Genomic DNA, 23,636 nt, shown 5'->3' on the forward strand with positions numbered 1-23,636 from the left:
CTCCTCTGTCCGTGTAGAATATTTGACTGATTAAAAAATAGTTCCGAGAAGACAGGAAGAGTCCTGGGTTTAGGGATACGGGCGCGTTTTTAATTTTGCTACTGTCGCCACTATGAAACGAAAATCCATTAAAATTACCTTATTTATTTATTAATTTGCCCATGAAAATAAAAATCATATTTGAATTTAATGTAAGGACAACTTAAAATTTGCTTCTACAGACTTGCAATCCCTTAATTACATTTTTATGATCTCGTTTTAATTCTTAAAGTCCTCACTTTTCCAGTCAAAGGGAACTCATCAGAAATGCAACGTCAAATAGCTTTAACAAAAAAACGTCCTTTAGTAAAAAGTATAATTCTTTAAAAAAAAAAAGCCAATCAAGTCAAAACTTAAAACATTTGTGATCAACAAAAATGAAGCACCGCCAGCAAAAAACATGATGTATGAGTTAACACGGTGGATTTTCTAGTTTCTAGTTTCAGAAATTGCATAACATAACTCAAAACATGACAATGGAATAACACTGAAACAGCAATAAGGTGTGATGCATTGATATGTAGTTAAAATATTTTAGAAAAAGTCTCAAATATGAAACTCAAAATGAAACCACCGTGGGTTTATTTACACCTTAGAAAATGATAACCACATTTAGAATTTATTTGCACGCAAAAGTGTGCTATATTCCCACACAACAAAGTGTTATAAGATTAAACTCTGTGGAAATTGATGAAAGTGGCATGGGAAAAACAGGTTGTACCAAGAGCATGGCGCCGAGCAGGTGGAGTCTTTATACCTAAAGAAAAAGATTCTACAAGCATCAGTCAGTTTCGTCCCATTTCCCTATTAAACGTAGAAGGCAAGATTTTCTTCAGCATTATTGCTCAGAGATTGTCAGCTTACCTATTAAAGAACTGCTTCATTGACACTTCAATACAAAAAACGGGCATTCCAGGTCTCCCAGGTTGCTTAGAACACATCAATGTGATCTGGCAACAAATTCAATCAGCTAAAAAGGAGAGGAAGGAGCTCCATGTGACATTCCTGGATTTGGCTAATGCATATGGTTCAGTGCCACATGAACTACTTTGGGCAGCATTTGATTTTTTCAGTGTACCGATGACAATAACAAATTTAGTGAAAGCCTATTTTGGAGATTTGCAATTCAGTTTTTCAACTTCAGAATTCAGCACTACATGGCAATGCCTTGAGGTTGGAATAATGGCAGGATGCACCATTTCTCCACTGGCTTTTACCATGGCAATGGAAGTAATCATTAGGGCATCAAAATGGGTAGTAGGAGGAGAGCGCTTGGCTTCTGGAATGCGACTACCACCAATTCGAGCATACATGGATGACATGACAACCATGACTACAACAGTAGCCTGCACTAATCGATTATTGGGCAAATTAACCAATAACATTGAATGGGCACGAATGCAATTCAAGCCCACTAAATCAAGGAGCATCTCCATAATTAAAGGCAAAGTAGTAGATAAAACATTCTTCATTAATGGTGAGGCAATACCAACAGTGTCTGAGAAGCCAGTGAAGAGTCTTGGGAGATGGTACGACGGGGATCTAAAGGACACAGTTCGTGTGGGAGAAGTTAGACAACAAGCAGTGGAAGGGTTGAAGAGCATAGACAGCTGCGCTCTACCAGGTAAACTAAAACTCTGGTGCTTTCAGTTTGGTCTACTGCCGAGGTTGCTGTGGCCACTGACTGTGTACGAGGTTTCTTTGACAACAGTAGAGAAGCTGGAAGCTTTAATCAGTTCATACATCAGGAAATGGTTGGGAGTTCCACGCTGCCTCAGCAGAGTGGGACTTTATGGTAAAGGAATACTGCAGCTACCAGTCTCTGCTCTAACCGAGGAGTTTAAGTGCACCAAGGTCAGACTGGAAATGACATTAGTAGAGTCACGCGATAAATGCGTAAGGGAGGCAGCACCTGTGTTGAAAACTGGAAGAAAGTGGGCGGCAAAGAAAGCCGTGGAAGATGCAAAGGCTGCCCTTCGAATTGGTGATATCATGGGGCAAGTTCAGCATGGAAGAGGGGGTCTTGGTTTCAGTTCAGCTCCTCCTACATGGCACAAGGCAGTCCCAGCTCAAAGGAGGAAGCTGGTAGTCAACGAAGTGCAAAAGCAGGAGGAGAGGATGAGGTGTATAAAGGCCATTTCCCAGGCCAAGCAGGGAGAATGGATGAGATGGGAGAGTGTGGAACAACGCAAGATTGGCTGGCAAGACCTATGGTCAATGGAACAGAGCAGGATCAGTTTCCTCATCAGGTCAACATATGATGTTCTCCCATCACCACAGAACCTAAACCTCTGGGTAGGAGAGGATCCCTCATGTCCTTTGTGTTCATCACCTGCAAAATTAAGGCACATTTTGACAGGATGTAAGGTGGCTCTTAGCCAAGGACGGTTTACTTGGTGCCATGACCAGGTGCTGCGATGTTTGGCCTTAGCATTGGAAGACAAGCATAACATGACCAATAAGTTGTCACCTGTTCCATCAAAACATTACACACAAAAGACAACATTCCTCCGCCCAGGAGAGCAACCACCAAGAAAAGGTGTTAAAACCAACCCTCAGCCAGGACAACTGGAAGCTGCTAGAGACTGGAAAATGCTGGCAGATGTTGGTCAACGGCTTATTTTTCCACCTGAGATTGCCACCACTAACCTTCGACCAGATATTGTCTTGTGGTCTGGATCAGCACACCTTGTTCACCTGGTAGAGTTAACAGTGCCATGGGAGGATGCTGTAGATGAGGCGTATGAGAGGAAGAGACTGCGGTATGCTCAACTAGCCACTGAAGCGGAACAGCGAGGATGGAGAGTTCGGGTTTACCCAGTGGAAGTGGGTTGTCGAGGATTTGTGGCACACTCTACAACCCGGTTTCTCAGAGACGTCGGATTCAGTGGCCAAGAGTTGCGTCGCACAGTGAAGAACTTATCTGAAGCAGCAGAGAGGAGCAGCAACTGGCTGTGGTTGAGACGGAAAGATTCTGGCTGGGGATCTCAAGCACAATAGAAAGAAAGAAACGCTGATGTACAGGTAAGTAAGCTGGGCTGAGTTGAGTGGGGGACGGAGGGGGGTGATGCTGGGACGCCAGAATCACCGTCGAGCCCTCTTGAGGTGTCGTGGGCTAGTCGACGAAACACTGAGGATGGAAGGTGCCCACTTGAAAACCCCAGAGATGTACCCTACTTAGCTCAATCCAGACGGTTGTCATGCTGATGCGCTGGGGAGGCCGCACTTTGGTTGATCCCCGGAGCCAGCATCGCAGCCGTTGTGTGTGCTGATGCACCAGGGAGGCAAAATAAGCTGATCCCTGGAGCCAGCATTACACTTCAGCCATTAACACCAGACAGAAGGATATCTACATCATCATATGGAAGGAAACGTAAATGGATGGAGACACATATGGATCACATTAGTTTACTGTAAAGCTACGTCTTAGTTGGTGCTTATCTTGGCGAGAGCCGAGTTCAAATCAGCATGAAGTTTTAACATCTACTCTCGTGTAATGGAAATCATGTACAGTACATCAACGCACTGGATGTTATTCTGATGTGCAGCCTTTTAACACTATTTACAGTACATGACGCGTCTATGTCAGGTAGTTACTTCCTGGTTGCACACTCACCAGTCCAAGGCTGTTTTATTCTGAATATTCAAAGCTCCAGTCAGTGTCCGAGGTGACAGTTTGATATTTACTGTGAAGGGCATCATCTGAAAGATGTGGAATTAAACTACATCTAAATCAACCGTGATAATAAGATTTATGTCGGCTTTTCTCAGCACCACAGTAGTTGACAAGTCTGCACTGTAAACAGGAAGTTTGAATGCTGATAGTACTGACTCCTCTGTCCGTGTAGAATATTTGACTGATTAAAAAATAGTTCAGAGAAGACAGGAAGAGTCCTGGGTTTAGGGATACGGGCGCGTTTTTAATTTTGCTACTGTCACCACTATGAAACGAAAATCCATTAAAATTACCTTATTTATTTATTAATTTGCCCATGAAAATAAAAATCATATTTGAATTTAATGTAAGGACAACTTAAAATTTGCTTCTACAGACTTGCAACCCCTTAATTACATTTTTATGTAATCGTTTTAATTCTTAAAGTCCTCACTTTTCCAGTCAAAGGGAACTCATCAGAAATGCAACGTCAAATAGCTTTAACAAAAAAACGTCCTTTAGTAAAAAGTATAATTCTTTAAAAAAAAACCCAATCAAGTCAAAACTTAAAACATTTGTGATCAACAAAAATGAAGCACCGCCAGCAAAAAACATGATGTATGAGTTAACACGGTGGATTTTCTAGTTTCTAGTTTCAGAAATTGCATAACATAACTCAAAACATGACAATGGAATAACACTGAAACAGCAATAAGGTGTGATGCATTGATATGTAGTTAAAATATTTTAGAAAAAGTCTCAAATATGAAACTCAAAATGAAACCACATGGCTTTATTTACACCTTAAAAAATGATAACCACATTTAGAATTTATTTGCACGCAAAAGTGTGCTATATTCCCACACAACAAAGTGTTATAACATTAAACTCCTTTAAAATAAAACAAATCTAGTTTATTATTTATTAATTTAACCCTGAAAAATAAAACCTAAACTTAATTAGTAATCCGATTTTAAAGTCTTTCATTATAGTGATTTCAATATTAATCTTAATTTTCTACAATTGTTTATGTAATACCTGGTTATATTTATACTACTGTTGTATGGTATTTTGGTGGTAGTTGGCAGGGATGGGGTTAATTCCTGTCCCTGCCAAGAACATGTGGGAATGTGGCTGCTCCTTAATTGAATGATTACACCGTGTAACAATTTATTATTTTTTTTTTTGGTTCCTGGGTAGTAAGTGTTATTTCCTAATTGCTTATGCCTCAAAAGTATAGAAAATGGCTATTATTCCCCACAAACTTTGCTTTTGTGACCAGGACAGTGATTCCAATGAGAAAACGGGCGAATTTGTGTCTTTTCGTTCACATAAAGTCAGAAAAAAACAACATATGAATCCAAATTAACATGTATTTATACTAAAGTAATACAAAAATGACTACAAAAGATTTAGAAGTGAGTAGTTTTTCGAGATTTACGATTATACTGTAAATCACTTTCACGAATCAGCCCCCAAATGTAGTCTCCCATCATGTTCTCGTTATACTGTCCTTGGTAGCGGCGTTCAAAGTCCAGTATATCCTGGTGGAAGCGCTCGCCTTGCTCCTCCGAGTACGCTCCCATGTTCTCTTTGAATTTATCAAGATGAGCATCAAGGATATGGACTTTGAGGGACATCCTACAGCCCATTGTGCCGTAGTTCTTCACCAGAGTCTCAACCAGCTCCACATAGTTTTCGGCCTTGTGATTGCCCAGGAAGCCCCGAACCACTGCGACAAAGCTGTTCCAAGCCGCTTTCTCCTTACTAGTGAGCTTCTTGGGGAATTCATTGCACTCCAGGATCTTCTTTATCTGTGGTCCGACGAAGACACCGGCTTTGACATTTGCCTCAGACAGCTTAGGGAAGAAGTCTTGAAGGTACTTGAAGGCTGCCGACTCCTTATCTAGAGCTCTGACAAATTGTTTCATAAGACCCAATTTGATGTGCAGTGGTGGCATCAGCACCTTCCGGGGGTCCCAGCCGTACTCATCATACTTCAAGACGTCCAGCAAGGTCTTGATGCTGTTGTAATCCTCTTTGAGGTGCACCGAGTGAGCCAGGGGAAGAGACGGGTACTTGTTACCATTATGGAGCAGCACGGCTTTGAGGCTCCTGGATGAGCTGTCAATGAAGGACAGTATAACGAGAACATGATGGGAGACTACATTTGGGGGCTGATTCGTGAAAGTGATTTACAGTATAATCGTAAATCTCGAAAAACTACTCACTTCTAAATCTTCTGTAGTCATTTTTGTATTACTTTAGTATAAATACATGTTAATTTGGATTCATATGTTGTTTTTTTCTGACTTTATGTGAACGAAAAGACACAAATTCGCCCGTTTTCTCATTGGAAATAGGTAAATTTCAAAATATCACTCCTGGTCACAAAAGCAAAGTTTGTAGGGAATAATAGCCATTTTCTATACTTTTGAGGCATAAGCAATTAGGAAATAACACTTACTACCCAGGAACAAAAATTGTGTTACATAGTGTAATTGCATCCAGACAAGAGAAATTCATTTGAAATTCATTACATTTTCCTTTTAGGTAAACTTGTCTTTCTCCCAAAGTAAAAATATAACTCAACTTCCCATTATTAAGTTATTTCTGGTGTTAGGCACCATCAGTTTGGTGTTAAATTGTTTGTAAAAAAAGCATTTAATTGAACACTTAATCAAAAACCCTATCTGTTTTAAGTTTAATGTTATATCACTGCTAAATAAAATACAATCTAATCTAGATTGTGTGCTTTTCAGAGAGTTTAACTGATCTGTGCCGCATTTGTGGAGAGGAAACATTGAAAGTTTCCCATGAAGAGGAGGAGGACTGGGTAATTTTGACTGTGTATATGTATAGACAGGTGGTCATATCCACATATGTTCAAGCACAGTTTAAAAGCCTATTAAGAGCTTAATTGGCTTGTCAGTAATAACTAATGTAATTATTGTCAGTAATAAGTAATGTAATTGTACCTGAATCTCATATTAAGTAATTTAATTGTACATAAATCTCATAGAAATACCACACGGTTACCTTTCCCTCCCTGTTTTAAAAAATCTATATTTGTATTAATTTCAAAATGTATAATGAAGTTGATTTCTATGCTTTAATTATTATCATTATTATTATTATTATTATTATTATTATTATTATTATTATTATTATTATTATTATTTATTTCTTAGCAGACGCCCTTATCCAGGGCGACTTACAATCGTAAGCAAATACATTTCAAGTGTTACAATACAAGTAATACAATAAGAGCAAGAAATACAATAACTTTTGTTCAAGCAAAGTACAAGTGTGACAAACCACAATTCAATAATACAGCAGATAATAGTGATAGTTACATCAGGATATGATTAAATAGTGATAGTTACATCAGGATGTGATTAAATACAAAGTACTACAGGTTAAACACTTACAGATTACAGTATTCTGAAGTACAGGATTAAATGCAGTAAAATAGGGGGCAGATAAGAGCAAAATAAAGCACATTTAAATGTAGGGTGATAGTGTCCCAGGATACAAACAGAGGAGTTCTACAGGTGCTGTTTGAAGAGGTGAGTCTTAAGGAGGCGCCGGAATGTGGTCAGGGACTGGGCAGTCCTGACATCTGTAGGAAGGTCATTCCACCACTGCGGAGCAAGGGTGGAGAAGGAGCGGGCTCTGGAGGCAGGGGAGCGTAGCGGAGGTAGAGCTAGTCTTCTAGTGCAGGCGGAGCGGAGAGGTCGAGTGGGGGTGTAGGGAGAGATGAGGGTCTGGAGGTAGCTGGGTGCAGTCTGGTCAAGGCATCTGTAGGCTAGTACAAGAGTCTTGAACTGGATGCGAGCGGTGATCGGGAGCCAGTGGAGCGAGCGGAGTAGTGGAGTAGCGTGGGCGAAGCGAGGCAGAGAGAACACCAGGCGGGCAGCAGAGTTCTGGATGAGCTGGAGCGGACGGGTGGCGGACGCAGGGAGGCCAGCCAGGAGGGAGTTGCAGTAGTCTAGGCGGGAGAGTACCAGGGCCTGGACCACGAGCTGGGTAGCATAGTTGGTGAGGAAGGGTCGGATTCTTCGGATGTTGCTCAGGAAGAATCGGCAAGTGCGTGCCAGAGTGGAGATGTGCTGGGAATAAGAGAGGCAGGGGTCCAGGGTGACTCCAAGGTTCTTAGCTGAGGAAGAGGGAGAGAGTGTGGTAGATTCCAGAGGAACAGAGATAGAGAGATCCGAGGAGGGGGAGGAGGAGGGAAAGAAAAGGAGGTCAGATTTAGAGAGGTTGAGTTTGAGGTGATGCGAGTGCATCCAGGAGGAAATAGCAGACAGACAGGTAGAGATACGGGAGGAGATGGTGGAGTCAGAGGTGGGGAAGGAGAGGAAAATCTGAGCATCATCAGCATAGAAATGGTATGAGAAACTATAGGATGCGATGAGGGGGCCCAGGGAGCGGGTGTAGAGAGAGAACAGGAGAGGATCCAAGACTGACCCTTGGGGGACTCCAGATAAGAGAGGGTGAGGTGTGGAGGTTGCTCCACGCCAGGTTACCTGGTAAGTGCGGTTGGAGAGGTAGGAGGAGAACCAGGCCAGAGCAGTGCCAGAGATCCCCAGGTCAGCAAGAGATGACAGTAGAATAGAGTGATCAACAGTGTCAAAGGCAGCAGAGAGGTCGAGGAGAATTAGGACAGAGGAGAGAGAGGCAGCTCGGGCACACTTAAGTGAGTTGGTGACAGACAGGAGGGCGGTTTCAGTGGAGTGAGCAGAGCGGAAGCCAGATTGGAGAGGGTCAAGCAGAGAGTGGTTGGACAGGAAAGCAGAGAGCTGGCGGTGTACAGTCCGCTCGAGGGTTTTGGAGAGGAAGGGTAGAAGGGAGACAGGACGGTAGCTCTGGAGGGAGGTGGGGTCGAGGGTAGGTTTTTTGAGGAGGGGAGTGATAGAGGCTTTTTTGAAGGCAGAGGGAAAGATACCAGAAAGTAGAGAGATGTTGAGGAGGGAGGAGATGAAGGGGAGTAGAGCAGGAGCAGCAGCTTGAAAGAGGTGAGTGGGGAGGGGGTCCAAGGCACATGTGGTGGGTTTGTGACCCTGGAGCAGGGAGGAGAGGTCAGAGTCTGAGAGGGGCAAGAAGGTGGAGAAGGAGGGCGAGTAAGTAGGGGATGTAGTGGGTGTAGGGGTTGGAGCAGGAGGGGGTGCGGGGGAGGGAGAGGTGTTAAAGAGTTTGCGGATATCTGAGATTTTAGAAGAGAAGGAGGCAAAGTCATCAGGGGAGATAGAAGAGGGAGGAGGAGGGGGGGTTTAGGAGGGAGGAGAAGGTAGAGAATAGTTTACGTGGGTTGTTAGTGGAGGCTTGGATTAATTACTATACTAATGATGCTTCATTTTAATTGCAATCCATTACATATTCTTTTACAGATTGCTTCCATTTGGATTGCATTAATCCGCAGCATCAGCCAAAAGATGTGGACATTCCTGTTTTTTTAAAAAAATTTGTATTATTGCTGTAAGTGCATACAATAATTAGGCTTCCAAGCCACAATGGATCTTCACAGACTGGCACATGCCATATTTATTTTCCTGTACTTTTTTTGGGGGGGGGGGGGGGGGGGGCTGTATTGCTACTTGCAGCTATATTATTCTGTCATCTTTAAACTAGTTTTACATTACTTTATTTATATTTTAGTTTATTAATGTTTCTATTTGTTTATTTTTAGCCCAGATAAGTTACTGCAATTATTGGTGTTTTTTTTTTTTTTTTTTTTTTCCTTTGCTGTCGTCAGTGAAAATAAGGGACTGTTCAAATAAATTATGTTCTAGTGTAGACAGATTATATTTTAGATTTTGTTAATGCTAACAACGGTCGTGACAATATGTTGGTGCCTAAGCAAACTGCAGAAACACTGCACAGAGATCACATCCCATTAAACTCGTGTTTTGATTACATTGTGATGGGATACAGAATTCTATGGCTTCTCAATAGCTGCGGAATACTGTACCCCCACCCATGTAGAATATTGGGGGACCCGCAGTGTTTAATACTACTGAACACATACCTCACAGGACAGTCTGTACAAAAAACACGACTCCCGACTGCAACGCAGACTTTTTAGGAGTAATGTGAACGCAGCCAAAGATTTATTTGCAAGTCTACACTGAGGGATAGAGATCTTTAATCAAACAGAAGAGTAAAATAAATAGAAAGACACGCTGCCCAGTATTTGATATGTTTTACTTGGTCTGACTTCTATTCATTGCTTATTAAATATTATCAAAGTCTTGCTGTGCAGCGATACCTCATTGATTAGTTTACATTTCTGATATAGAATTTCACGTCAAAGATATAGAATTGCTAAAAATAAATATAATGTGACGCTTTCGTGCCTCAAACTAAGTAAAACAATAAGCCTGAGTACATCACGGTAACTAAGTCAAACAACAAGCCTGTCTCCAGCACGGTTTTATTGGAGAAAATAATGTGTCATGTAAACACAGATTTATGACTTCCCAATTCAGCCGTCTTGCGAAAAAAATGCATCTGCGCAGGCGTGAAATTACGGGATACTGAATTCCATGGGGTACCAAAATCAGCGTCTCACCGGATGACATCCCCCCCCCCCCCCCCAACATGTACCTATCAAACGATGTACCTAGTGTGCTGCTCATCCTGGTGACAACAGCAATTGAAAGGCACAGCAGTGTCATAAATTTACACCACTTGCACAGCCCCGGTGGTCGTCTTTAGGTGATGTTGGCACAGAGTGTTTTAATTGGCAATGTGTGTCTGGTTTTCAGTGGACTAGAAAACTGAACAGTTGGCAACCCTAGCCCCACCCCCGCTCACTCGCTCTACAAAGGAAACAGTAAAAGAATACATATATATAATCTTAATTGAGCAACAAAACTCCCCCACCCCAGCTCGCTCACTCCCAATTTTGGTATTTTCAGAAGTTGTCAGGTATGATAATGTATCACACAGTTGTATTATAATTTGGGCTTCTGATTTTCTATTTTAACCGATAACACCCCTGATACAAAAAAATTAAATCGGTGGATAGCCAAAAAACACTGGAAAACACCGTTAAAACTGTGGAAATGGTTAATCTATTCACGTTGACTTTACCCTTTTCACATTAAAAAAAAATAAAACCTACTACAAAAATAATAAAATGCATTTCCCTGTGCTTCGGGGCAGTGTCCCACCTTCCTGACTTATATCTTTCAAATTAGTTCTGAATACTTTAAACCCGCCCCAACTAATGCGTGACAGCACATTCCTACATTTCTATTGGAGACTCCGCTTGCGAGATTTAAAACGAGATTACAATCAGGATGGAGGCTTGTTAACGGGATTTAAAGCTGTATTACAGTTAAACCATGGAGGATTTAAAACAAAATTGTGGCGAAATATACAAAAATGCATACACACAAGAACCCCAGAAGAATGTGCCCGTGACCATAGGGATTTCGTTGTGGAAGACAGCAAAGGAAAGAAGGTACAACTTAAGTGTGCAAGTACTGTCAAGTTACTGTACATATTTTGACACACACACACACACACACACACACACAAAAGAAAAACCGCTCAAGCATTTTGGAAAGTAACCGAAAACAAATTTCATACAGTATATCAAAAACGAATGCCCCGAAAAAAAACGATTTACATAAAACTCGAAACTAGCTAAAAATAAGCACTGAAATACAATTAATAAAACCTGAAAAACAGAAGCCCTAATTATAATTGATGGAGATATAGAGACTCTTTGTGTGTCTGTCAATGTTACATTTAACCACTAGTCCAATTGTATAGAAGCTCAGGGGCAGCACTGTTGGCTAACGGTGCTTAAGGATTAAATGCAACCATTCAATCTGCCTTCCGGAGTAAGCAAGGGACTCCGGGAATACCAGGAGAACAGGGCCCCCTAAAGTGATGCCAGATCCAATCAGGGAGACGCATGCTATTAAAGTGACCAGGCAGTGTGTAATCTGTGTCAATCATGCAGAAGAACCACTGCTGCATTTAAAGACATTAAAAGTGGATGTGTAATGTGGGCTTTTAAAGAGCCATCTCATCAGCTGGAAGAGAAACCAAGACCACTTTTACCAGCACCTGATTCCTATTGAGATTCCCCATCCAACAACTAACCAGGCCCAACCTTATTTAGCTTCTCTGGTGTGACTGTATGAATGCAACATGGGAAAATAAGAAGTTTGAACATTATCCCGTCAATCGATAACATCATTACAGAGTTTATAGTGTGGCTATCAGCCTTCATTTTTAGTGGAAAGTTTTATCAATGTGCTCAGCATGTTAACAGCAAAGTTATTTATTAGGTTGTGTTGGTGCCATTCAAAAAAATAAACAATCTTATGGATTATTTGTTTAATACAATGTAATTCTGATTGTGTATATCACATATTTAAATATTAATAGCTGATCTATTTTTTCTAATCTATCATTTTGTACATTGTGTTTTAGATGGAAAACTTTACAGTTTACAGTTATTTTAACATCTTCAGAGTTGCTACAGTGTCTGAATTGAAGAAAGAAAAAAAAAAGTCCCAGTTTTTCACTCTGGAAATCTGGTAACTCTAGGATGTTAGCTACTTACTAGAAGGCACAGACTCTGAATCTGCAAACGGCAGGTAGATGGTGCTGTAATGAGGATTATAAATTAAATTTACAGCACTATGAATCCATCGATATGTTGATGAAGCACTCTGTCTCCACTTTATTTCATTTTAAATAGGCATTAGAGCATGTCAATTTAAGTTATCAGATTGCTAATACGGTTCAGTGAATGATGCATGAAATTGAAATACAGCAATCAAGTAACATTTTCTTTCTAAGGTAACCCGACTGGTGTACAGTACAAGCTTGTCTTGGAGGTACAACAGGCAACAACCCCAGATGCTATAAGATGATACAACTGTTAAAGTGGTTGTATCTAACACAATTATTCCATACATATTACATTCTATTCGCTATACCAGTCTCAAAGGCGCAGTTTTGAAAGAAACACGTTGTAGCAAACATGCATTTTCATGTTATAACATAATATCTGGTACTACAATTGGTTAAAGAAATCTCTTTGCAAGCTTTCAGATAGTGTTGCATTGCCTTGGTCATTTCACCTGGACAGTTAAAAATGTCCCTGCTCCTCCTTTCTTGTCTACTCTCCCAATTGACTGACCTACTTTGCTGCCAGTAACATGCTTTGACCCTGAAGATTCTGATAGGGTGAAAATACCTAGGAAGCAAAATAGACTTCCTGAGAGTAAGGCAAACTTTCTTTAACCTAGTGTTGTACCAGATACCATGCATTGAAATTAAAATATTTGCTGTTTGAAATTGTTTCTTTCAAAACTGCTCATTTAAGACCTAGATCAAGATTTAGATGTGCGCAACAGGTTTGATTGAAGTAATTATTTTGTTTGCTACAATCACTTTTTTTTTTTTTAATAAATTTAGTCGTCGCCAATTATTTTTACCCCGGTTTTCACCCCAATTTAGCATGCCCAATTATTATCTGTATCCCCGGCTCACCGCTCGCAACCCCCCCGCCGACTCAGGAAACGGAGGCTGGAACACGCGTCCTCCGAAACGTGCTCCTTCCAAGCCGTCATTTTTCGCACTGCAGCTCCACTGCAGAACCACAGGCGCCCTATCGGCCACAGGGGTCGCTAATGCGCGGTGAGCCGTGGATTCCCCTGCCGACCTAAGCCCTCCCTACCCGGGCAGCGCTCAGCCAATTGTGCGCCGCCCCCTAGAAACTCTCGGTCACGGTCAGCTGTGACATAGCCTGGATTCGAACCAGCGATCTCCAGCCTATAGGGCACATCCTGCGAGGAGCGCCTTTACTGGATGCGCCACTCGGGAGCCCCCTGCTACAATCACTTAAATACACCTATTAAAAACTGAAATCCTAAAGTGATTATGGTTAAAAAAAACCAAAAAAAAAACCTTGATTTATAATTTCACAGCATTTAGGAAGGTACGGTTAATACAATTATATTTTGATGAAATAGGCTTCACCACGGTATGCAACAGCAAACTATTACACTTTCAACCATTCAGTCCTACTTACAAATACTACCCAAATGTTGCATCAGTGATCTTAAATCAAAATTGTGAATGGATTTTATTTTTTTTCTTTTCATTGAAGTTATGGGAATTGACTTGCTATTTTTGTAATACAAATGTCAGATGGCATAAAATGTCAATTTGTTGCATGCAAAAGCCTGCAAACGTAGACCGTGTACTTTAGCTGCTGTCCTATTACCCCGACACATCGTTTGTACTCAGCAGGATGTGAGTGGTTTAGAGAGCAAATATTGTGCTACACATTGCATTAATGATTGTTTGACTGGATGTAGTGTCTTGCCTCCAGATGCTCGGAGAAGCAGTGAGGGCAGTGTAATCTTTATATGGCATTTAAACTCACACTGGGAGCTCACTTAGATATTGAAATGTAATTAAGGATGGATTGCTACAGTTTGAAATACATAAATATACTGCCTGGCCACTTTATCAGGCTAGGTCACTGTTTATCCTGCTCACAGTGCAACATGACCTAGACTCTGGGCTTTACAATGCTTTATTACACTTTGTTATGTTTTTATTATGGGGAAGCATTTAAAAGGCAGCATTTTATTTGTACCGCAATCATTATTTTCTGTGCATTTTCTCATTATGGTGTGTGTGTTTTAATGTTACAGATTTTTAAAAAATGATCAAAAGGCAAACTAAAGAATAACTCATTTTTTTCCCCACATTTAAATTCTAACCCAGTCTTGTTCTTTGCCAGGAATGCAGCCCTGTGTGACTTTTTAAAGAAATGTTAATAATGATAATAGAGACAAACCCTCTAGCAGCCTATTAAACATGCTGTGCTCTGATCTTCCCTGCAGTGGAATTGCAGTACGAGGAGATGTGTAACCACATGAGCACAATCCAGAGACGCACACTTTGTATAGTGACTCAAGTAAGTATTCAATCACAGAGACCGACTGGCTTGTGCTGTTTTTACCCACCTCGGCCCTTTTCCTTCCTACCTACCATCCACTCTTCAAACAGGTATGTCGGTAACATACATCCTCACCATGGCTGTAATTTCAAGAGTAGAGCCATCAGTGTGACCAAAAAGGTGATGACTAAGATGTATATCTACAGTATAGAATAAGAAGTAGTTTAATGAAAAAGGACTGCTTCACAGTATAGACACAACAGTGCAATACTCGCATTAGTAATGCTAAATAATGTTAATACTATGTTTCATCACAATTGGATGCTATGTAGAGTATGGAGAAATTATGGTGAAGATGGTGTACAGCAGCAGTTAGCAGTGTCGCATTGCCAAATAACAAAGTGTTCCGTGTGGTATTTCTTACGTACTGTCTGTATTACTTACATCCACTAGGGGCAGAGTGTAGCCAGGGGACAGGTTAATGGTTACACTCTGGTGTATCGGCTGTATCTAGAGCGAATATATGCTTGAGAGCCCTACAGAGGCCACATGGGTGCTTTTAAACTTATAAAAAGAAATCAGAATGTGATGACTGAAACAGAAGCTGATATGCAAAGTGATTAGTTAAGATAGTCCTAGCTTTTCAGACCCGTACAAGTAGTTATTTAATATGCATCTTTTTTTAAAACCCCAAACACACGAGAATACCTCACTCCCAAGAGAATTGATTCTTAATTTAATTACTGGAATAACACAGCTGTAATGTAATCTGAAACTGGTTAATGAGCTGTTTCTGCTTTGTTTCTACCCACAGGCAATTTCGTCTGAATTCTGTTGCCATGTCAACTTTCTGTTTAGAACTCGGGTGTCGACAGCAGATGCCAATAACAGCAGTAAAGCCCATGGTCTGCTACCCCAGCCAGCACAGTTCATACATTTACAATGTACATATACTGTAGAGCAAATAAGATCAATTACAAAGTGCAGTACTTTAGAACTAGGCACATATGCTAAATGACCATCAAATCAAACACTTCTAACACAAAAATGAGTTTTTGCATGCCTAGCTGTTTCAATTTAAAAGACCTAGGTTTTTAAAAAGAATCTCATGTTGTTCAAATATGAAACTGGGGTTGTTCCATCTGGAGTTGTAATGGATCTCCTCCTAGCAGCGGATGAGTTAATAATACTGACATTAGCATAAGACCAGTACTTGCCTCTCGACTACAAAGCTTGCTCTTTAGTTGAATGGTAAGAAGTTTCACCTTAAATTTACATTCAATTCAATGGGCTAAGGCACCAGTTCATAACACAGTCTACAGACCAATCTGTAACATTACACTTAAGTCCAAGATTGTATGTTTTTATGCAATGCTATTTTTAAATAAATTCACTGATCTACAGTGTCTCGCCTCACTATCATTTATTCATAGCTCAGCTCTCTCATCCTTCGCACTGGATGCTCGTTGTGTAAATTCCAAGTCAGCTTCAGTGAGAGCAGGTATTAGGATCCCGTCTGACAACACTTAAACCCTTAAAGTGATTGCAGCAAAACAAATCCATCAGTCTTAACTGCTGTGCACTTCCATTCGTTATGTGTCTGAAATGTGCAGTTCTGAAAAAAACACCTGCTATTGTAAACATGTATTTTTATTTTAAAACATGACATCAAAGAAATCTGTATGATATCAATGCTTTCAGATAGTGTTGCACTTCCTTCGTCATTTCCTGTATAAAAGGTTACCACTGTTATTATTATTATTATTATTTATTTCTTAGCAGACGCCCTTATCCAGGGCGACTTACAATCGTAAGCAAATACATTTCAGGTATTACAATACAAGTAATACAATAAGAGCAAGAAATACAACAACTTTTGTTCAAGCAAAGTACAAGTGTGACAAACCACAATTCAATAATACAGCAGATAATAGTGATAGTTACATCAGGATATGTTTAAATAGTGATAGTTACATCAGGATGTGATTATAAAGTACTACAGGTTAAACACTTGGCAGATTACAGTATTCTGAAGTACAGGATTAAATGCAGTAAAATAGGGGGCAGATAAGAGCAAAATAAAGCACATTTAAATGAAGGGTGATAGTGTCCCAGGATACAAACAGAGGAGTTCTACAGGTGCTGTTTGAAGAGGTGAGTCTTAAGGAGGCGCCGGAATGTGGTCAGGGACTGGGCAGTCCTGACATCTGTAGGAAGGTCATTCCACCACTGCAGAGCAAGGGTGGAGAAGGAGCGGGCTCTGGAGGCAGGGGAGCGTAGCGGAGGTAGAGCTAGTCTTCTAGTGCAGGCGGAGCAGAGAGGTCGAGTGGGGGTGTAGGGAGAGATGAGGGTCTGGAGGTAGCTGGGTGCAGTCTGGTCAAGGCATCTGTAGGCTAGTACAAGAGTCTTGAACTGGATGCGAGCGGTGATCGGGAGCCAGTGGAGCGAGCGGAGTAGTGGAGTAGCGTGGCCGAAGCGAGGCAGAGAGAACACCAGGCGGGCAGCAGAGTTCTGGATGAGCTGGAGCGGACGGGTGGCGGACGCAGGGAGGCCAGCCAGGAGGGAGTTGCAGTAGTCTAGGCGGGAGAGTACCAGGGCCTGGACCAGGAGCTGGGTAGCATAGCTGGTGAGGAAGGGTCGGATTCTTCGGATGTTGCTCAGGAAGAATCGGCAAGTGCGTGCCAGAGTGGAGATGTGCTGGGAATAAGAGAGGCAGGGGTCCAAGGTGACTCCAAGGTTCGTAGCTGAGGAAGAGGGAGAGAGTATGGTAGATTCCAGAGGAACAGAGATAGAGAGATCAAAGGAGGGGGAGGAGGAGGGAAAGAAAAGGAGGTCAGATTTAGAGAGGTTGAGTTTGAGGTGATGCGAGTGCATCCAGGAGGAAATAGCAGACAGACAGGTAGAGATACGGGAGGAGATGGTGGAGTCAGAGGTGGGGAAGGAGAGGAAAATCTGAGCATCATCAGCATAGAAATGGTATGAGAAACTATAGGATGCGATGAGGGGGCCCAGGGAGCGGGTGTAGAGAGAGAACAGGAGAGGACCCAAGACTGACCCTTGGGGGACTCCAGTTAAGAGAGGGTGAGGTGTGGAGGTTGCTCCACGCCAGGTTACCTGGTAAGTGCGGTTGGAGAGGTAGGAGGAGAACCAGGCCAGAGCAGTGCCAGAGATCCCCAGGTCAGCAAGAGATGATAGTAGAATAGAGTGATCAACAGTGTCAAAGGCAGCAAGTCGAGGAGAATTAGGACAGAGGAGAGAGAGGCAGCTCGGGCACACTTAAGTGAGTTGGTGACAGACAGGAGGGCGGTTTCAGTGGAGTGAGCAGAGCGGAAGCCAGATTGGAGAGGGTCAAGCAGAGAGTGGTTGGACAGGAAAGCAGAGAGCTGGCGGTGTACAGTCCGCTCGAGGGTTTTGGAGAGGAAGGGTAGGAGGGAGACAGGACGGTAGCTCTGGAGGGAGGTGGGGTCGAGGGTAGGTTTTTTGAGGAGGGGAGTGATAGAGGCTTTTTTGAAGGCAGAGGGAAAGATACCAGAAAGTAGAGAGGTGTTGAGGAGGGAGGAGATGAAGGGGAGTAGAGCAGGAGCAGCAGCTTGAAAGAGGTGAGTGGGGAGGGGGTCCAAGGCACACGTGGTGGGTTTGTGACCCTGGAGCAGGGAGGAGAGGTCAGAGTCTGAGAGGGGCAAGAAGGTGGAGAAGGAGGGCGAGTAAGTAGGGGATGTAGTGGGTGTAGGGGTTGGAGCAGGAGGGGGTGCGGGGGAGGGAGAGGTGTTAAAGAGTTTGCGGATATCTGAGATTTTAGAAGAGAAGAAGGAGGCAAAGTCATCAGGGGAGATAGAAGAGGGAGGAGGAGGGGGGAGGGTTTAGGAGGGAGGAGAAGGTAGAGAATAGTTTACGTGGGTTGTGGCTTGGATTACAGATTGGAAATAAGCACATTTAGCAGAGGAGAGTAGAGGAGAAGGAGGAGAGGAGAGTGCGGTAAAGGTCTAGGGCAGCAGGGAGTTTGGTTCTCTTCCATTTCTTTTCAGCAGATCGCAGTGTGATTCTTGCCGAGCGGAGCGCAGAGGAGAGCCAGGGGAGGAGGTGAGTGAGGAGAAGAGGGTGGAGGTAGCAGAGTCTACGGAGAGTTGTGAAAAGGAGTCGATAGGAGGGAGGTGAGAGAGAGCAGTGGAGGCAAGGACAGAGGGGGAGAGAGAGCGGAGGTTACGGCGAGAGGTGATAGTGGGGGTAGGAGGAGCAGGGAGAGGGGGGAGAGACAGAGAAAAAGAGATGAAATAGTGATCAGAAAAAGTCATTTTGTCACTGTCATTTTGCATGGTCATTTAGCAGTTTTCCTATGCTTTTCCCATGGTTATACTATACATTTACCTTTTTGGTTGTGTTTTTGTTTTTTTTAAATTGCTTGAACATACATTTCTGGGCTGTTACTGCCTACCTATGCTCTGCCATTCTTTTACTACGGGAAACCTTTATAAAGGTTCACTTTGTAGGACGACATTGTCCCCACCTCTTCAATGGCTTCTTTCCTGTTAGTAACCAATCTGTTGATTCCCCTATTGACTGGCATGCTTTCAGCCAGTAACATACTTTGGGGTGAAGCTGAAATGCCCCAGGAAGTGCATATTTCCTGTGAAAAAGGCAGAGAAATGTGAAACCTCCTGTGACAGGATGGCGCAAGGGATCAGGCCCAGAGACAGACTGCAGTTCAAACAAAATACTACTATTAAATAGAAAACACAAAATAAACAGGCACGAGGGCCAAACAAAAAGGTTCTTAAACACAAAGACAATAAACACAAAGTAAAATTTACAAAAATAAGGCTTCCAGGCTGAGCTTTGCCTTCACTAGATTGCAAAATTAACAAAAACCAGCATACAAAGAAAAACCTGCACTTGCTTCCTAGGCTACCTCTCTACTGAGGAGCTGAGGCCTCCTTTTATGTCAGGTGGCTGGGAGCTAATTGATTACTAATTACTCCCACCTGACACAATAAACCTGGGCAGGGAGGAGAATTTAACCCCATCCCTGCCAATATTTCCAAGGGCAGAGCCCTGCTCTGCCACACCTCCTTTAGCTAAAGTAGAAACAGAGACTCATAAAATGAGAATTCATGTTTGTTATAATACGTGTTTCTTTTAAAACTGTAATTTGAGACTTACAGTATAAAGCTAATAGAGGTTCAAAACAGGTAAGATGTATGAACAGGTTCATGTTTCACCGTCCCTGAAAAAGGGGGTGTGCCGCTGTGCATTGCTGTTAAACACAGATCTACTGGAGTGACGAGACACTGGTTGCTTCTTGAAGCAAAAATCAGAAAAGTAGAACCTGTTATTTGTGTTTTCCGCTGAGCTTGTCGTACAGATGATTGAGAAGCACACTGGCTTATCGGAATGGAGACGGAAATGCTTGGACAATGCCAAAAAGCAGAAAAAACCAACTGGATGAATGGTCATTTGATGATTCGCCAATGGAGCATAAAGGAAAGGTGTCTGAGAGAAAGATAGGTCTTCTTATCAAAGCTGGGAAAAAAGAATGACATTTCCGTTTTGTTAGCCTGCCAAACTGTTCTCATGCTCAAATTGATAAGCACAGTGAGAAGGCCTGGATTCACAGAAGTCTAACATTTACATCTGCATATATATCTTCACAGAAATTAATTTAATCTAAGTTCTCTTAGTTTCCTTTTTTGTGCCCATCCCATGTTTTATTTCAATATGGAATTTATTCAATTAACAAATATATTAAGGGGTTTTCAGTGTAGCTGCAATTGGCAACAGACCAGGTTAGCTGTGAAAGGGAGGTAGAAAAGAGTCTCCCTGACTTCAGAGGTAATTAGGTTGTGTTCAACTTAGCGCCTGAGGCTACCTCGAACAAGGCATGAATGGGGAAGTGTAACGAGCCAACAAAACAACAGACGACTGCATATTTAATAACAGAATATGTAATACATGAAACATTAACTATCGGTCACACTAATGTACAATTACCTTGTCTGTGGATATAGTACCATATATTAGGGTTGAGAACTTGAGAACACAAACCATACAAAGTACCTGAATCCTAATCCACAGTAAGACTTGTAATGTAAATTGAGGAAGTGACTGACATGCTGAACCCTCTTAACTCATGATTTGTGTGTTCCCTCCCCCAAGAAATACACTCTCCTTAAGTGCTTCCTGGCACATTCCACTGCTGGAGTGATTTTGGAGCGGGCACAGGAAACTGGGAAACTGACATGCAATCTATCATGATGAGCTCTTATAGGGGTGGACAGCTAAATGCTAAACGAATAATGTTGGAAGCAATCACTCAGGAAATCATATTTTAGTTTAATAAAATGTGTCCTGATTGTAAGGCACTTCATCCTTAATAAAGCAGCATTAATCAGTGCAGCATGCAGCACCAATGCTGGTACAAGTTTGGGTAATGCTTATATAATTGTTGTTTGAAATGAGTTATCCTGCATACATTAAATCTGAGCTTTGTTAATCAAAGCCAATTGCCAAATAATCATTTTAAGCTATACTTTGACTTTGAAAAGGCTTTGAATGCTGTAACTTATACAGTACGACTCAGAAATAGTTAATCCTTTATTGTGCATCCATCTTCTCTGACAAAAGGAGCTTTGACATTGCAGTTAGAATTGGAGAAACATCCACACCGACTCCTATTCAATACTGATTGATGACATGGACGTCTCCTTTCGCCCTGATCTGTTTGCACAGATTGGATTTCCTGGATCACAAACATCATCTACAGTACATGCATGCTGTCTGCACGACCCTCTGAGCAAATGTCACTCTGCTGACTTGTGCCGACCTGCCAGCTCTCTGATACCTTAGTTTACAACCTAATGTCAAGTTAATGAATTGTAGGTTCTCTAAATATATGTTTGAATGCTGTCATTTTAGTTCTTGACATTTTTGTTTTTACAGTAAATATATATATATATATATATATATATATATATATATATATATATACAGTGCCTTGCGAAAGTATTCGGCCCCCTTGAACTTTGCGACCTTTTGCCACATTTCAGGCTTCAAACATAAAGATATGAAACTGTAATTTTTTGTGAAGAATCAACAACAAGTGGGACACAATCATGAAGTGGAACGAAATTTATTGGATATTTCAAACTTTTTTAACAAATAAAAAACTGAAAAATTGGGCGTGCAAAATTATTCAGCCCCCTTAAGTTAATACTTTGTAGCGCCACCTTTTGCTGCGATTACAGCTGTAAGTCGCTTGGGGTATGTCTCTATCAGTTTTGCACATCGAGAGACTGAAATTTTTGCCCATTCCTCCTTGCAAAACAGCTCGAGCTCAGTGAGGTTGGATGGAGAGCATTTGTGAACAGCAGTTTTCAGTTCTTTCCACAGATTCTCGATTGGATTCAGGTCTGGACTTTGACTTGGCCATTCTAACACCTGGATATGTTTATTTGTGAACCATTCCATTGTAGATTTTGCTTTATGTTTTGGATCATTGTCTTGTTGGAAGACAAATCTCCGTCCCAGTCTCAGGTCTTTTGCAGACTCCATCAGGTTTTCTTCCAGAATGGTCCTGTATTTGGCTCCATCCATCTTCCCATCAATTTTAACCATCTTCCCTGTCCCTGCTGAAGAAAAGCAGGCCCAAACCATGATGCTGCCACCACCATGTTTGACAGTGGGGATGGTGTGTTCAGGGTGATGAGCTGTGTTGCTTTTACGCTAAACATAACGTTTTGCATTGTTGCCAAAAAGTTCGATTTTGGTTTCATCTGACCAGAGCACCTTCTTCCACATGTTTGGTGTGTCTCCCAGGTGGCTTGTGGCAAACTGTAAACGACACTTTTTATGGATATCTTTAAGAAATGGCTTTCTTCTTGCCACTCTTCCATAAAGGCCAGATTTGTGCAGTATACGACTGATTGTTGTCCTATGGACAGAGTCTCCCACCTCAGCTGTAGATCTCTGCAGTTCATCCAGAGTGATCATGGGCCTCTTGGCTGCATCTCTGATCAGTCTTCTCCTTGTATGAGCTGAAAGTTTAGAGGGACGGCCAGGTCTTGGTAGATTTGCAGTGGTCTGATACTCCTTCCATTTCAATATTATCGCTTGCACAGTGCTCCTTGGGATGTTTAAAGCTTGGGAAATCTTTTTGTATCCAAATCCGGCTTTAAACTTCTCCACAACAGTATCTCGGACCTGCCTGGTGTGTTCCTTGTTCTTCATGATGCTCTCTGCGCTTTAAACGGACCTCTGAGACTATCACAGTGCAGGTGCATTTATACGGAGACTTGATTACACACAGGTGGATTCTATTTATCATCATTAGTCATTTAGGTCAACATTGGATCATTCAGAGATCCTCACTGAACTTCTGGAGAGAGTTTGCTGCACTGAAAGTAAAGGGGCTGAATAATCTTGCACGCCCAATTTTTCAGTTTTTTATTTGTTAAAAAAGTTTGAAATATCCAATAAATTTCGTTCCACTTCATGATTGTGTCCCACTTGTTGTTGATTCTTCACAAAAAATTACAGTTTCATATCTTTATGTTTGAAGCCTGAAATGTGGCAAAAGGTCGCAAAGTTCAAGGGGGCCGAATACTTTCGCAAGGCACTGTATATATATATATATATATATATATATATATATATATATATATATATATATATATATATATATATATATATTTGTGATAAAACGCAATTTGGTTTCTTCAGAACAATAACCAACCTTGATTTACACCAACACCAACGATTTCTATTGCTTTTACAAAAGACATTTAATTAAGAACATCAAGTTATAAAAATCTGCAGCATTTTGTTTAAAATGTTGGCAGGTATGCTTGTGCCTAAAGCTGAGGGAACACAAAGCCACTTTTTTCAGGAACAGTAGCTTGAAACCTGGTTCTAGGAGACCGGGAGACCTAGTTTGAGGCAACTTTGCTGTGTCAAAGTCTTCCCTGGTCTGCCAAGCAGTGGCCTGAAACCTAATCACCTGAGACCAAGTTC

General features: G+C 41.7%; 1 long non-coding RNA gene across 1 annotated transcript; it reads left to right on the forward strand.

The window, feature by feature from the left end:
* The first annotated feature begins 10,874 nt into the window (after positions 1 to 10,874).
* LOC117417901 (uncharacterized) lies at positions 10,875 to 16,066 on the forward strand. Its single transcript, XR_004546766.3, has 3 exons — positions 10,875 to 11,162; positions 14,578 to 14,651; positions 15,448 to 16,066. It is a non-coding gene; the product is annotated as an uncharacterized LOC117417901 (long non-coding RNA).
* The last annotated feature ends 7,570 nt before the right edge of the window (positions 16,067 to 23,636 follow it).

This window comes from Acipenser ruthenus, chromosome 13, assembly GCF_902713425.1.
Source record: "Acipenser ruthenus chromosome 13, fAciRut3.2 maternal haplotype, whole genome shotgun sequence".
Classification (NCBI taxonomy): Eukaryota; Metazoa; Chordata; class Actinopteri; order Acipenseriformes; family Acipenseridae; genus Acipenser; species Acipenser ruthenus.